General features: G+C 43.6%; 1 pseudogene; it reads left to right on the forward strand.

The window, feature by feature from the left end:
- Nucleotides 1–8,220: 8,220 nt before the first annotated feature.
- LOC146642911 (uncharacterized) lies at nt 8,221–8,969 on the forward strand (annotated as a pseudogene).
- Nucleotides 8,970–15,194: the final 6,225 nt, after the last annotated feature.

Here is a 15,194-nt window from a genome sequence, read left to right on the forward strand (position 1 = left end):
TATCATCAGCATAACAGCAACACAGTCCCTCTACAGCCTCTTTCACGCTGTGGAAATCTTTAAAATCCTTGTCGCCGGTTGTGATTTTCTGGGTTAGACTCTTGAAAGGGTCAAGATGGAAGGACATGCTTTATTGAACAGCAGGACATAACAACCGCAAAACTCTTGTTTTTCCTTAGTGGTGTACAAGCTTTGTCTGAGTATTGTCTAACCATGGTAGTCCTTACCATGCCTCTGTTTCAGTTTACTTGCTGAAGATTTCTAATGTGTCTCTACCTGTGGCTAGGATGGCCCAGCAGAGTTCTGAGAGAGTGTTTGTTGTAGTGATGGTCAAATGAAGCATTGACGCTTGTATTAAAAATGGTTCATTACTCAAAGCTTTCAATGCTCTCATCTTTGGTGCCATCTAGTGGCCAGAAATATGAAGAGCAGCTTGAATGTACAAATTAAAATGAACCACTTCATTGTGATTGCCCACTCTACCGAGCTGAGCTGTTAGCTTCTGCTTAATATAATGTGACAATTTTGTGTGATTGTAGAATACACTCCACACACAAACTGTTTTCTGGTCACAGATGTCACATTTATTTATGGTTCTTTTGTGCAACAACCAACAGTCTGGTCAGCGCCGGTCTCAGCTTTTCCAACCAACTTCGCTCGTCTCACGCCTCACTAAAAAGGGGAAAAAGACCGTCATCAGTCCAAATGCCACCAGCTTGGTGGTCCGAGCACAGGGTGAATGAGCGCCCCAGGAGGTAATAGCGAAGGGAGTTGACCGCCCACCAGATAGCCAGGCACTCCTTTTCTACAGTGCTGTACCACCTTTCATGCTCCGTCATCTTCTGGCTGATGTAAAGCACGGGCCGGTCTACCCCCCTTACATGCTGTGACAAAACGGCCCCCAGTCCTCTGTTTGAGGCGTCAGTCTGCAGAACAAAAGGGAGGGGAAAGGTAGGAGTGTGGAGCAGCGGTTCCCTACAGAGAGCTCTTTTTACCTGCACAAACACTGCCTGGCACGGCTCCGCCCACTGGACCAGATCTGGACCACCTTGTGGGTGAGATCAGTCAAGGGGCTGATCAAACCCGGATCAGTCAAACCCGGGCATGAAACGGCGGTAGTAACCCGGCAGCCCAAGGAACCGTCTCACCTCATTTTTAGTCATGGGGTGCGGGCAGGATGCAATAGCTGCCGTCTTCTCCACCTGTGGATGCGCATGCCGGCCCCCTGAGTGGTACCCCAGATACTGTCCCTCCCTCCATCCAACCGCACACTTCTTCGGGTTGGCCGTGAGCCCCGCCTGCCTCAGGGACTCCAGGACCACGTCCACCCCCTGCACATGCTCCGCCCAGGTGTCACTATTGATGATCACGTCATCCAGGTAGGCGGCAACATATGCAGGGTGCGGACACAGCACCCGGTCCATGAGGCACTGAAAGGTGGTCGGGGCTCCAAACAAGCCAAATGGAAGCATAATGAACTGGTACAAACCGTATGGAATGGAGAAGGCCATTTTTTCCTTGGACTCGGGAATCTGTGGCTCTAGGTCCGATAGTGTATGCATTTTTCTAGGACCCCCCAGAGGTTAACAGGGTTGGGTTGTTGGTTTGACCCAGCACACTGGGTTAGGATAATTATGAAAAAAATGGGTTACATTGACCAATGTTTAACGCTGAGGTCACCAAAAATTGGGTTGAAACTCATAACCCACCACAAGGGTTATATTACCATTAACATTTGGGTTAAGATTTTATTTACTGGGCGCTGGTTTAGCTCAGTTGGATGAGCAGGTGACCATATGCTGCATAGCTGAGAGTGGTTGACCTGGGTTCAAGTATGACCTGTGGCCTTTTGCCGCATGTCTCCCCCTCTCACTTTCCAGTCAGTCTTCACTGTATCTGCCTAATAAGAATCACTATTAAGGCTGAGAGAAGTCACAGTCCTGTCCTGAGCTGCACAGATCAGAGCACCAGCTCCAGGCTCAGCAGCATCAGTAACAGAGGGGCTAGACTCAGGCAATTTTCACTGGGAGACAAAGTGCTTGTATTGCTCCCTTCTTCCAGCTCAAAGTTGCTTGCCAAGCGGCAAGGACCCTTTGTGGTCACGCGGTGAGTTGGGGACGTTGACTATGAGGTCGCACGGTCTGACAACAGATTTTCAATTCAATTCAATTTTATTTATATAGCGCCAAATCACAACAAAAGTCGCCTCAAGGCGCTTTCTATTGTACAGTAGATACAGAGAGAAGCCCAACAATCATATGACCCCCTATGAGCAAGCACTTTGGCAACAGTGGGAAGGAAAAACTCCCTTTTAACAGGAAGAAACCTCCGGCAGAACCAGGCTCAGGGAGGGGCGGGGCCATCTGCTGCGACCGGTTGGGGTGAGAGAAGGAAAACAGGATAAAGACATGCTGTGGAAGAGAGACAGAGGTTAATAACAGAGAGAGGTCTGTTAATACATAGTGAGCGAGAAAGGTGACTGGAAAGGAAAAACCCAATGCATCATGGGAATCCCCCGGCAGCCTACGTCTATTGCAGCATAACTAAGGGAGGATTCAGGGTCACCTGGTCCAGCCCTAACTATATGCTTTAGCAAAAAGGAAAGTTTGAAGCCTAATCTTGAAAGTAGAGATAGTGTCTGTCTCCTGAATCCAAACTGGAAGCTGGTTCCACAGAAGAGGGGCCTGAAAACTGAAGGCTCTGCCTCCCATTCTACTTTTAAATACTCTAGGAACAACAAGTAGGCCTGCAGAGCAAGAGCGAAGTGCTCTAATAGGGTGATATGGTACAGGAGAAATCTGCTCTCTCTTTCTAGTCCCTGTCAGGACTCTTGCTGCAGCATTTTGGATTAGCTGAAGGCTTTTCAGTGAGTTTTTAGGACTTCCTGATAATAATGAATTACAGTCGTCCAGCCTGGAAGTAATAAATGCATGAACTAGTTTTTCAGCGTCACTCTGAGACAGGATATTTCTAACTTTAGAGATGTTGCGCAAATGGAAGAAAGCAGTCTTGCATATTTGTTTAATATGTGCGTTGAAGGACATGTCCTGGTCAAAAATGACTCCAAGGTTCCTCATAATGTTACTGGAGGCCAAGGTAATGCCATCCAGAGTAAGAATCTGGTTAGATACCATATTTCTAAGCTTTTCAGGGCCGAGTACAATAACCTCAGTTTGATCTGAATTAAGAAGCAGAAAGTTAGCGGCCATCCAGGTCTTTATGTCTATAAGACATTCCTGCAGTTTAACTCATTGGTGTGTGTTATCTGGCTTCATGGACAGATAGAGCTGGGTGTCATCTGCATAGCAGTGTAAATGTATGATATGTCTTCTAATGATGCTGCCTAAGGGAAGCATGTATAATGTAGACAGAATTGGTCCTAGCACTGAACCCTGTGGAACTCCATGATTAACCTCAGTGTGTGAAGAGGACTCTCCATTTACATGCACAAACTGGAGCCTGTTAAATACAAACCACTGCAGTGCAGTACCTGTAATACCTACAGCATGTTCTAACGACGGATTTATCATCTCAACCGCCTAGTCAGGACCCTTACTAGATACCGGGTGGGAATCAAATTTGCGACCCCCCACTCCTGAGGTGTGGAGTCTTACCATTACACTATCCAGCTGCTGGGAGTGAGAGAAGAGTCGCACAGCGCCTGGTGTAGCCCCATTGTTCTTGTGGTGAAGAAAGATTGGTCTATATGGTTCTGTGTCGACTATCACAAGGTGAATGAAGTGTCACGCTTTGATGCTTATCCCATGCTCCGGGTCGAGGAGTCTTGGACCGGTTAGGCACGGCCCGTTTTTTCACAACACTGGATTTAACCAAGGGCTACTGGCAGATTCCCGAGTCCAAGGAAAAAATGGCCTTCTCCATTCCATACGGTTTGTACCAGTTCATTATGCTTCCATTTGGCTTGTTTGGAGCCCCGACCACCTTTCAGTGCCTCATGGACCGGGTGCTGTGTCCGCACCCTGCATATGTTGCCGCCTACCTGGATGACGTGATCATCAATAGTGACACCTGGGCGGAGCATGTGCAGGGGGTGGACGTGGTCCTGGAGTCCCTGAGGCAGGCGGGGCTCACGGCCAACCCGAAGAAGTGTGCGGTTGGATGGAGGGAGGGACAGTATCTGGGGTACCACTCAGGGGGCCGGCATGCGCATCCACAGGTGGAGAAGACGGCAGCTATTGCATCCTGCCCGCACCCCATGACTAAAAATGAGGTGAGACGGTTCCTTGGGCTGCCGGGTTACTACCGCCGTTTCATGCCCGGGTTTGACTGATCCGGGTTTGATCAGCCCCTTGACTGATCTCACCCGCAAGGTGGTCCAGATCTGGTCCAGTGGGCGGAGCCGTGCCAGGCAGTGTTTGTGCAGGTAAAAAGAGCTCTCTGTAGGGAACCGCTGCTCCACACTCCTACCTTTCCCCTCCCTTTTGTTCTGCAGACTGACGCCTCAAACAGAGGACTGGGGGCCGTTTTGTCACAGCATGTAAGGGGGGTAGACCGGCCCGTGCTTTACATCAGCCAGAAGATGACGGAGCATGAAAGGTGGTACAGCACTGTAGAAAAGGAGTGCCTGGCTATCTGGTGGGCGGTCAACTCCCTTCGCTATTACCTCCTGGGGCGCTCATTCACCCTGTGCTCGGACCACCAAGCTGGTGGCATTTGGACTGATGACGGTCTTTTTCCCCTTTTTAGTGAGGCGTGAGACGAGCGAAGTTGGTTGGAAAAGCTGAGACCGGCGCTGACCAGACTGTTGGTTGTTGCACAAAAGAACCATAAATAAATGTGACATCTGTGACCAGAAAACAGTTTGTGTGTGGAGTGTATTCTACAATCACACAAAATTGTCACATTATATTAAGCAGAAGCTAACAGCTCAGCTCGGTAGAGTGGGCAATCACAATGAAGTGGTTCATTTTAATTTGTACATTCAAGCTGCTCTTCATATTTCTGGCCACTAGATGGCACCAAAGATGAGAGCATTGAAAGCTTTGAGTAATGAACCATTTTTAATACAAGCGTCAATGCTTCATTTGACCATCACTACAACAAACACTCTCTCAGAACTCTGCTGGGCCATCCTAGCCACAGGTAGAGACACATTAGAAATCTTCAGCAAGTAAACTGAAACAGAGGCATGGTAAGGACTACCATGGTTAGACAATACTCAGACAAAGCTTGTACACCACTAAGGAAAAACAAGAGTTTTGCGGTTGTTATGTCCTGCTGTTCAATAAAGCATGTCCTTCCATCTTGACCCTTTCAAGAGTCTAACCCAGAAAATCACAACCGGCGACAAGGATTTTAAAGATTTCCACAGCGTGAAAGAGGCTGTAGAGGGACTGTGTTGCTGTTATGCTGATGATATTCAAATCTACCTTCACCTGACTGGGGATGCTTTATCCTCACCACATCCTCTGTTTGACTGTCTGAGTGATGTCAAGGACTGGTTATCACGTAACTTTCTTACTTTAAATGGAAAGAAGACAGAAATTATTGTTTTTGACCGAAATATGCCTCTGGGACAATTGACTGGCACATTTGGGCCTGTTGCTAACTACCTTACTGATACTGCCAGGAATCTTGGAGTTTTCATGGATAGTTCCTTCAAACTTGACAAACAGGTCTCTACTGTGGTAAAAACTAGCTTTCATCAACTACGCCTAATCTCTAAGGCTAAACCCTACATACCACACAAAGATATGGAGAAACTCATTCATGCTTTCATTATGTCAAGACTGGACTATTGTAACTCACTCTACTTGGGTCTACAATCTTCTCTTCTGCAGCGTCTGCAGCTGGTCCAGAATGCCGCAGCACGTCTCTTGACCGGCACTAGAAAGTTTGACTCTATCACCCCTGTTCTGAAAAATTTACACTGGCTTCCTATCAAATATCGAATTGATTTTAAAATTCTATTGTTTACTTATAAAATTTTAAACAATATGGCACCTGACTACTTAGCTGATCTCCTCTGTCTGTACAGCCCTCAGAGAGCACTAAGATCATCGGGCCAACTGCTCTTGGTGCAACCTAGGTCTCGGCTGAAGACCAGAGGAGACCGTGCCTTTGCCGTTGCTGCACCCAGGCTATGGAATACTCTCCCTCTTCATATTCGCGCGTCAGATTCCATTCAGTCTTTTAAATCACGTTTAAAAACGTATTTGTTTGATCTGGCATTTAAGGCGAATTAGGGTAATTTACATCTGGCTCTGTATTTAGATTATGTAATCATCTTATATTTTATATATTTGTAATTTATATTTTAGTGTGATTTTATTTGTACTGCGATTTTACTGGAAAGCACTTTGGTGTACTTCGGTCTTAAAAATGTGCTATATAAATAAATTTTGATTGATTGATTGATTGTGTTCAAATGTAAGGGGAAAAAAAAGATGTCTTCACGGCTGCAGCGGAACAGCATTGGTGAGCTAACTTGGCAATGCGTGTGGGTCGTGTTGAAGAGTATAATGAATCGAAGGAAGATTTTGAGTCATATTTGGAGCGATTGGAGCAACGGATGCTGGCAAATGATGTTTCTGATGAGAAGAAACTGTGCATGTTTCTCTCTGTTATCGGAGCAGATACATTCAGGCTGCTAAAGAATCTTGTGTCTCCGAGGGTACCGAGTACTGTGGGATATGCAGTGCTGACTGAAGCGTTCAGTGCGCATTATAAACCAACTCCAGTGGTGATAGCTGAGCGTTTTCGTTTTCAGAAACGTAACCAGAAAGAAGCGGATTCAGTTTCTGACTACGTTGTAGCCCTGAGGCAGTTGTCAGTCACGTGTAATTTTGAACAATATTTGGATGAGGCCCTGAGAGATCGCTTTGTTAGTGAGCTGCGTTCTGATGCTGTGCAGCGCAAGCTACTATTGGAAATGAAGAGTGTGCTGGAAGCAGATGGTAAGGCCACATTGCCACTCAGTCTTTGATTGGCAAACTTCCTTATCATGTATCGCAGTATACCGCACACTCTGACGGGTCGTACACCAGCAGAGTTGTTCCTGAAACGTCGGGGTTATAGACTGTGTTGTTCCAGAGATACCACCAAGTCCACCTGGGATTTCAACATCACACCCCTTACCTGCTGAACCACCTAAACAGACAACTGATGAAAAAAATATATACATAGCGTAAAATCTAAGTTCTAAAACAAACTCCAGTCACATTCATTCGGGTAGATAGCAGCAGTCCTTTCACAGAAGGGGATGGAAAAATTAGATAGTGTGTGTATCTGGGGAGTGTATTGTATGTGTGTGTGTGTGTGTGTGTGTGTGTGGGGGGGGGGGATAGGGGCAACACAGTCTGCTTGTTGATCTTAGAGTGTAGCTGTGTGAGTGGCTGTGTGGGTGGGGAGGGGGCACAGACCATTTATCAGTCTCACGGCTTGTGCAAAGAACCCTCCAGCATCCTGGTGGTTCTGCAACTGATGCTCCTGTACTTCTTGCCAGACGGCAGGAGTGAGAACAGGCCATGAGAGGGGTGGTTGGAGTCTCTGATGATGGAGATAGCTCTGCGTGTGCAGCGCTGGTTGTAGATCTCCTCCAGTGGTGAGAGAGGGGCACCAACAATCCTCCTGGAAGTCTTGACAATCCTATTAAGTTGATGCTTCTCGTAGGACTTGCAGCTGCCAAACCAAGCTGTAAAACTTTGTGTCAGGATGTTTTCAATGGTGCCCCTGTAGAAAGTTGTGAGATGAAGTGTGGAGAGTCCTGCTTTCCTGAGTCTCCTGAGGGAGACGCTTTTGTACCTCTATCACCACTTACTGTGTGGTGAGCAGTTTGGAGCTATGATCTACCTGCTGCTTATCTTTAAGGATTTGAATGTAACATATAAAACACTTTACCTTTAAAGTATCTGATATACAATGGAAATGGAAGCAATCAGAGATTTAATGATGAAGACTGGGGGTCTGTAGTTCACGTTTTACAGTCCTGAATGACTCCTTGGACATTAATATAATTCACTGAAGCAGAGTTTACAATGCAATTTGCATTCAGCCTCCAGTGTTACTGTTTAATTTTTTTACAATGTCTTTCTCGTTTCGTTTGGCTCTCGGCGAAGGCGGTCGCACTTTTCTCCTCTCCTCCTTCTCCTTACCTTATCTTCCCTGCTTAGCCTCTTGTGTCCTTGTCTTGTCTCGTGTGTAGTTCACTTCCCTGGAACACTCTCTCACAGTCTGTGTCTAAAAACCTAAAAGAGAATTATGGATTTGATCAACTGGTCTCTGAATGCTATTGACACCCTTTTCTCAATGAGAAGTCTGGGCTCGGGAGAGCCCGAGTGCCCTGGAGGGACTTTCCCTGCCGGGTACACGATGGACGGGTGGCAGACATGGAGGGTCGTCGATCTGGGACTGTCGATCGAGGACGCTGAAGATATCGACCTATTCGGAACCATGATAACAGGGTTCTTGCTGATCGGAGCTGGCTTGGCCCTGACTTATCGGAGAATTAAGAAAGCGGAACCGGCTGTTCAAACCCCCACAAGGCTGCCCGCTGGGATTGGAACGATGGGACGAGGTGCGGCTTCTCAGAAAGGGCTCACTGAATGCAGCAGGTTAAGAGCTTGGAGGCGCTAACGGCTGCAGTGAAGGCTCAGAATAACACCTCTGAGCGTATATTGGATTACATCAGGGAAGAGTCCACTCGGAACAACACCTCTGGGCGGAAGCTGGATTACATCGCGGATCAGTTGGCTGCGGTCGTGAGGTCTCAGAATCTGCTATGTGAGCAAAAGTGTGAAAAGACCACGGAATTGAAGGTAAATAACATCATGGAGAAACTCGCGGGCGTGGCGTGGCTGCCAACCCCACACCTGCATCCCATCCCAGGCGATCACCAGGTGGACTATTTAATCCTGCCCTACCTGCTCCTCCACGCCAGTCCGTAGTCGTCTCTCAGCGATCACAACTCGGCGTTTTTGAGCCACCTGCCTGTCCACCTGCCCGCCTGAGATTTGGATCACGATCAGCCCCGCCGCCTCGACCCCTTTTGGAGCCCCCCCCCCCTCTGGTTCACTCAGCCCGGCTATCACCGTAAGACGCATACTCCACCTTCCCTCGTATGCTGCCATTTTTCTGCACCCCAGTAATCTGTTTCTCCTTTTTTTTTGCAGCCTCCCACAGCCCCGCTCTTGGAGTTCCCTGCGCGACTCACCTCCCCGGTCCTTCGGTTTTTTCTGGTTCCACACGTTGTTTTTTCCGGCTACCCTCACGGGACACTTTTAGTTATAATAAAATTTGGTTTCTTTATTCTCCCCTACCCTGGTGTGTGTGTTCTGCTTCTGGGTCCAGCTTGCGCACGGAACTTCGGTTCATGACACTAGCACAGCAAACAACAATGCCCTGGACTGTCAGTGTCATTACATGCTGTGAATATGAGTCGCCTTGATCACATTTTCAAGTATAAAAGAAAAGAAAAGGAAAACACAGAGAGAGAAAAAGGTATAACAGTGTGAGGTCATTTTCTTCCTAACTGACAAGAAAAATACTTTTCATGACTTAGACCATTAATGCATGTTAGACTGTCAGTGTTCTTGTTTTAGTATGCTTCTGTACTGTTAGGCTCACCATCTCTATTTCAGTATAATCAATATGCAAAAAAAAAAAAAAACCCCTAAAAGTTATACATGAATTTGACTAACGGCATTATTAATAGCATGTTTTTTTTCCCCAATTTTCTAAAAAAAATGATGACTTTGCAAATAAGTGCAACTCTCATTTTGTCACATTTCTAATATGGAATGTGACAAAATGAAAATGAAAGTAACAGAAACGTTCTAAATAATAAAGTATTTATTATTTTAGTTCTATAAAATTATTAATGCAAATTCTAGTATCAGTCTATAAATAGCCAAGCATAGTAGTCACATGTGCCAAAAGATGTCATTATTATACCAATTAGTAATGTTAATACAACAATATTAGCTGCAGGGGGCAGTATAGCCACAGGTTATGGAGTATTATATTAATGTCTAATGTAAAGTAGGCCACTGAGTATTGGAAAGATATTCTTTGAAGATAACTCCCTTAGGGCTGAGAAAACAACAAAGAAGCTTTGAAATGATGATAATGCAATAATAGTAATAGTAATAAATGGTGGATGAATGAGAGAAATAAATCATCTACTGGGCTGTTGGCTTTTAGACAAATCTTTCCAAGAAAACCCAGACTGAGTTGAAAGCTCTCTGATTATGGCCAGTGTTACTTACTGTGATGATGTAAGTTAATGTAAGTTATCATGGCATGCTGCTCCATCACAGGCTGCCAGCTCTCCTGGATGTATACGGCACAAATGTGGTGACAAAGAGATCTTTTCAGTGCTGGAGGCAGCCAAAAGATCTCTTATTTGCACTTGTCCCACATCTGCTTATTGTTTCGAATGTACATTGTAGGACATAAAGAAGTTCTATTTGTTATTTCTTGGAGATAAAGTAACTAATTATTGTGAACTTGTGAGTCCACAAGCTTATTATTTTGGTTAAAATCATTCACAAGTAACAAGAATATTGTGTTATGGCTCAATATGTCACGGTCATGGGTCAGGGACCCAGTGTTTTGTGTTGTTTATTATTAACAGTCTTTTATTTTCGCTTTCTGTGTTCAACGTTTGCTGCCGTGTCCCCTTGTGTCTGTGTTATGCTTCCTGTTTTACTTTGAAAGTCCGTGTCCTATGTTAATGTTTTCAGTTTTGCTTCCCCTTGGTCTCATCACGCTGTACTCTCCTCCTGTGTCTCATTCCCTTGTTATCCCTCTGTGGATTTAAGCCTTGTGTCTTCTGTTTGTTGCTGGTTCGTCTGTATCATCCATGACATTTCCCCTGTCTTTAGTCTTCAGTTTCTTTTTACTTGTTTCTAGTTTCCTCCCTGTTTAGGTTTTGTTAGTTTAGTCTTTGTATTCCTGCATCTGTGTTTATGGTTTTGGGCTGCGTCAATAAAAGGCACGTTTTCAGTTTAAGTCCTCGTCAGTGCCGTTTGGGTCCTATCTCTCTTCACTCCACACATCTGCCCAAGCAGCCGTGGCACAAAATGAGTGGAGCTAAGGAATTAAACGTCTTGGGAAAAGGTTTAGTGTATGCTGCTGACATTAACACCAACTGGTACGCTGCTCTGTGAGGTCTTCGTTTGTTTTATATTTGCAGATGGATTTTTCCTGCTGCAAACTATGCCTGTAGCAGCAGCAATAATGAACTACTTTGCTTCAAACAACAAGTCCTTTGTCACTGTGTTTGTTTGTTTTCTTAAGATAGAAACTGTTGTTTTGACTACGCAAAGTCTGTCCTTACGGTGCCAACTGAAACAACTCCTAATTAGCAGGAGAAGTGTTTATTAAGAAGTCTGGCTGTGAGATCCAAATGGTCAAAAAAGACTGGCAACACATATAAACTCTAATGTGTTCAGTGAGATAATGATAAGTCAACTTCCTGGAGCAACTTATGTTCTGTGGATTTAATTATTATAAAACTTTAAGAATATACTGTGATGTTTTTTTAACACCAGGGTCAAAACTTAGAGTGAGATAACACGATGTATGGTCCCAGCAAAGATGCCCATGTGGGTCTACAGTGAGTCGCTGTAGGTGCACTGTGGGAAGGGCAAATCTACACTTAACCAATACAGGCCCCAAGTTAAGCAACATTCTCGTCTACACTCCATATCAGTTGGTGCCAGTGATGCACTATGGGACATATATGGGGCCCAGTACCGACCCACAGCAAGCAGCTCACTGTGGGCTAATGTGGGTCTAGGTCAGTGCCCCCACACAAACCCCAAACAGCCACCTTTGTTAGACAATCTTTTGTTTGTTTGTTTGTTTTTTACAGGACATCTGAGAACAAATACAGTAAAACATCACAGTACAGCTTTTCTTTTAATATATATATTAAATATTATTATAATATATTATATAATATACAATATTACTCAACAAATAAGGTCAATTAAACTTCTTCTGAATAGTACATGTCTAGTTTCAGGTTGTGTTGCTGTACAGTCCAGCAGGAAAGTCCACAGCAATGGAAACAAATCTTTTTCAGTTAAGAGCTATTCTGGTATAAAGAAATTTTAAATGCAACCTATCCTGTGATGTCTTGGCTTTTCACTTTGAATTTGACTGGGCATGTTTAACTAAAATGAATACTTTTTTTTGCTGACCTCACATTTGATTATCTGATAAAGCAATAATGTGAAAGAGAATAACTTTCTTTGAACTTTGGACTCACTGGTAAAACATATAAACTTTAATGTGTTCATAAAAAGCCCAAACCTGTTTACTCCTTTGGTTGCACAGCAAAGGCATCCACTAGCTTCACCATAAGTAAAGTTTCTGAGTTGAATAAAACCGACATAAGAAAAGAGATGGTGAGACACAGAGTGAGTCGTTCTGTTCGTTTAATGTGACAACATACAAAGAGATAAATGCCAAGAACTGAAATTTCTACAGTGGCATGTAAAATTAAGCTAATACACGTGCACACACACTCTGTCTCTATGTCAGACACACTTACTTCTTTCTCTGTCATTCACACATTTGGTATACATCCTAAATCCCTATGCACATCAATAGCCAGTGTTTTTTCACCAGTCTTCTGGAAGATGGAAAAAAAAAAAACAAGCGCTCTCTGTTTACAAGTCTCTACTTTTCATCAGCAAGTTGATCATGAAACAAATGCTAATAGCTACAATCAGACCAGGCTAAAACAGACAAGGACAGTGTTTTGTTGTATGTTTACCAAGCTTAAAAGGTTCTCGACTAAAGACAATTACACAAATATTGTTATTTATCCAGAACTGTAAAGATGTGCCTCATCGAATGGTCGCCAACACATTTGCATTGCCCCTGAAGCTCAAACACATATCTGCTTCAGCCTACCATGTACTCGCTTTCTGTAAATTTGCAAATGTTGCACTGCAACTTTGAATCTCAGCAGCTCACCGTTTAACAGGGTTGAGCTCCCAAAGAGCAGTAAGCTTTTGATCTGGATTTATCTGTCGAGGCACTCATCCTCGTTACTGAGTGTGTATGGCAGGTCGGCAAAACATAAGAATATGAGACAAGGGCTACTTCCTCCTCACAAGCATTTATAAGAAAACACATAAGAATTAATATTTCAATTTTATGTTGAAGGTGTTCAATTTATATTTTAGTCCTTTCATTAAGTTATTCCTGTGTGTTTTAACCCAGGTCTGTTACAGTGGTGGTGCCTGAGGCCCCTCTACACCACAAACACAATCACTAAGGAGTGACTATACAAAATTAAATACAGTAGCGGTTATACCGAAATATCATACGATGATAATCTCTATTACTGCACCTTACCATTGGGTCAGGTCTCCTGTCTATCACTGGCAAAATGGAGGAACAAGTCATCAAGTCACACATTTCTGTATTTATGACCACTGATTTGAACCCGTCGCTGAAAACGGGAATGCTGAGACGTCTTTCAAACTGAAAAAGTTGAAGGTCACAATATGAAAAGCTCTTTAGATTACAGTTCAAATGTTAGCAGTACCATGCCTTGTGTTATAAAATAGAGTTAGCTGCCAGCAGCAGGACATTTATCTCACAAATTGAGGAAAAAAAAAGATAAATAATCATCTCCTCTCTTCTGAATTATTAATAAATCTCAAAATCCCATGAGCCTGGGATTTCTTGGAATTTACAAAATAATTATCTTGTAAATTTAGAGAAGGACAATACAATTGATCAAGTGAATGCATTACATCCTGTATCATAGATTTAAAGAATATTAGGCAGATGTTTTTTTCATGTAAAACTCTTATAGCTATACATAGCTTTAAGGGTTTTCAATAATGAATTCAATATCAAAGTCATAGGTGAACACATTAGGAAACATTTTTAGCCTTTTTCCACGTGGTTCCTCGTGGATGTTTAGCTCCATCTTTGGGCCCATACCGTGTTGTATCTGTATGTACCTACAGCCAGCAGCTGTCCTCATGAACAAATATGATCTTCTCATGTGACCAAACAATCACTTAGATGCTGCTTTACAAGCTTTAAATTTAAACTTGCAGGTGTTTTTTACGTTTAGCCAGAACCACCTTTACTTTCATTCATCTCCTGGCAAAAAATCAATTCCCCCAAATATCCGAGAATTCCTACAACTACATTAGCTCTGTATTTTGAACCTTTCTACAGTACAATACCGAAACCAATGTTTTATTTCTGTACATCAAAAGTAAAAGTGACAATTAAACAGAAAGGAAGTGAATGAATTGTCTGGACTGTAATCTAAAGCAGGACCTTCTTTTCCAAGTTTGATGATTTTAAAGTGAAGAAGCTTCTCAAATATTCAAGTACAGAACAAACAGTTTTCCTCATCAAGAGCAAAATAAATATTTCTGTCCACTGTAAATATCACTGTAAAATAAATGGACTTCTTGCAGCAGCTTGAATCAAGAGGTGACTTCACAGCTCAACCTTTATTTTAAGGTGCCGAGGGACTCAGCCTGGTTCCTATTTTTAGGCAATAGTTACCTGACAGCTCCACTGCAAATATGTGACAATGGGGAATAGAGAAAATACCAGACAACCCTTGCGCCTCCTCCCTGTGCTTACAGCATCCAGACTCAAAAATGGAGGTTGCAGGGTTGGCAAAATAATTCAGTACAGAGGGGGAGAGGAAAACTAAACATTATTGCACAAGAGTATCGTCCAATCTAGAGTTCAAAATTAACATAGAGGGTAAAATATTTGGTCATCAGTTATCTTTTTACCCAGAAATCTTTCTGGATCCATGGCCCAAAAATACTGATTGGACCCAAATCTGGAGGGCAAAGAAAAATAAGTAAACCTTACATTATTATCACCCTGTTGGGACATAAAAAAAAGATTATCAGATCAGTTTGTCTGTAAAGGGGTAGTGCTTGATATAAAAAACCATCTTGGGTTTTGTTGAAATGTGTCCTAACACCTGTTAACTGTGCCATTTGATATTGGCTAATACTGACATTTTCTTCTCCCGTTTCAGCAGATGCATGTCTGGCTTGTTGGCCAGCAAAAACGTAACACTCCGGATGCAGTGCTGATCCCCGACACTTACTGTAGGCCACGACACGGCAGCACACAGTAATAAACCGATTCCTTGCAATCCAAACGGCTTCTTGTAATCACCAAACCATCTGACATCAGAGTTTGGACATACATGTGTTTCTGGCCTA

Source organism: Rhamphochromis longiceps, linkage group LG23, assembly GCF_057381845.1.
Source record: "Rhamphochromis longiceps isolate RC_006_pf linkage group LG23, R_longiceps_female_GT1.1, whole genome shotgun sequence".
In the NCBI taxonomy this organism is placed as follows: domain Eukaryota; kingdom Metazoa; phylum Chordata; class Actinopteri; order Cichliformes; family Cichlidae; genus Rhamphochromis; species Rhamphochromis longiceps.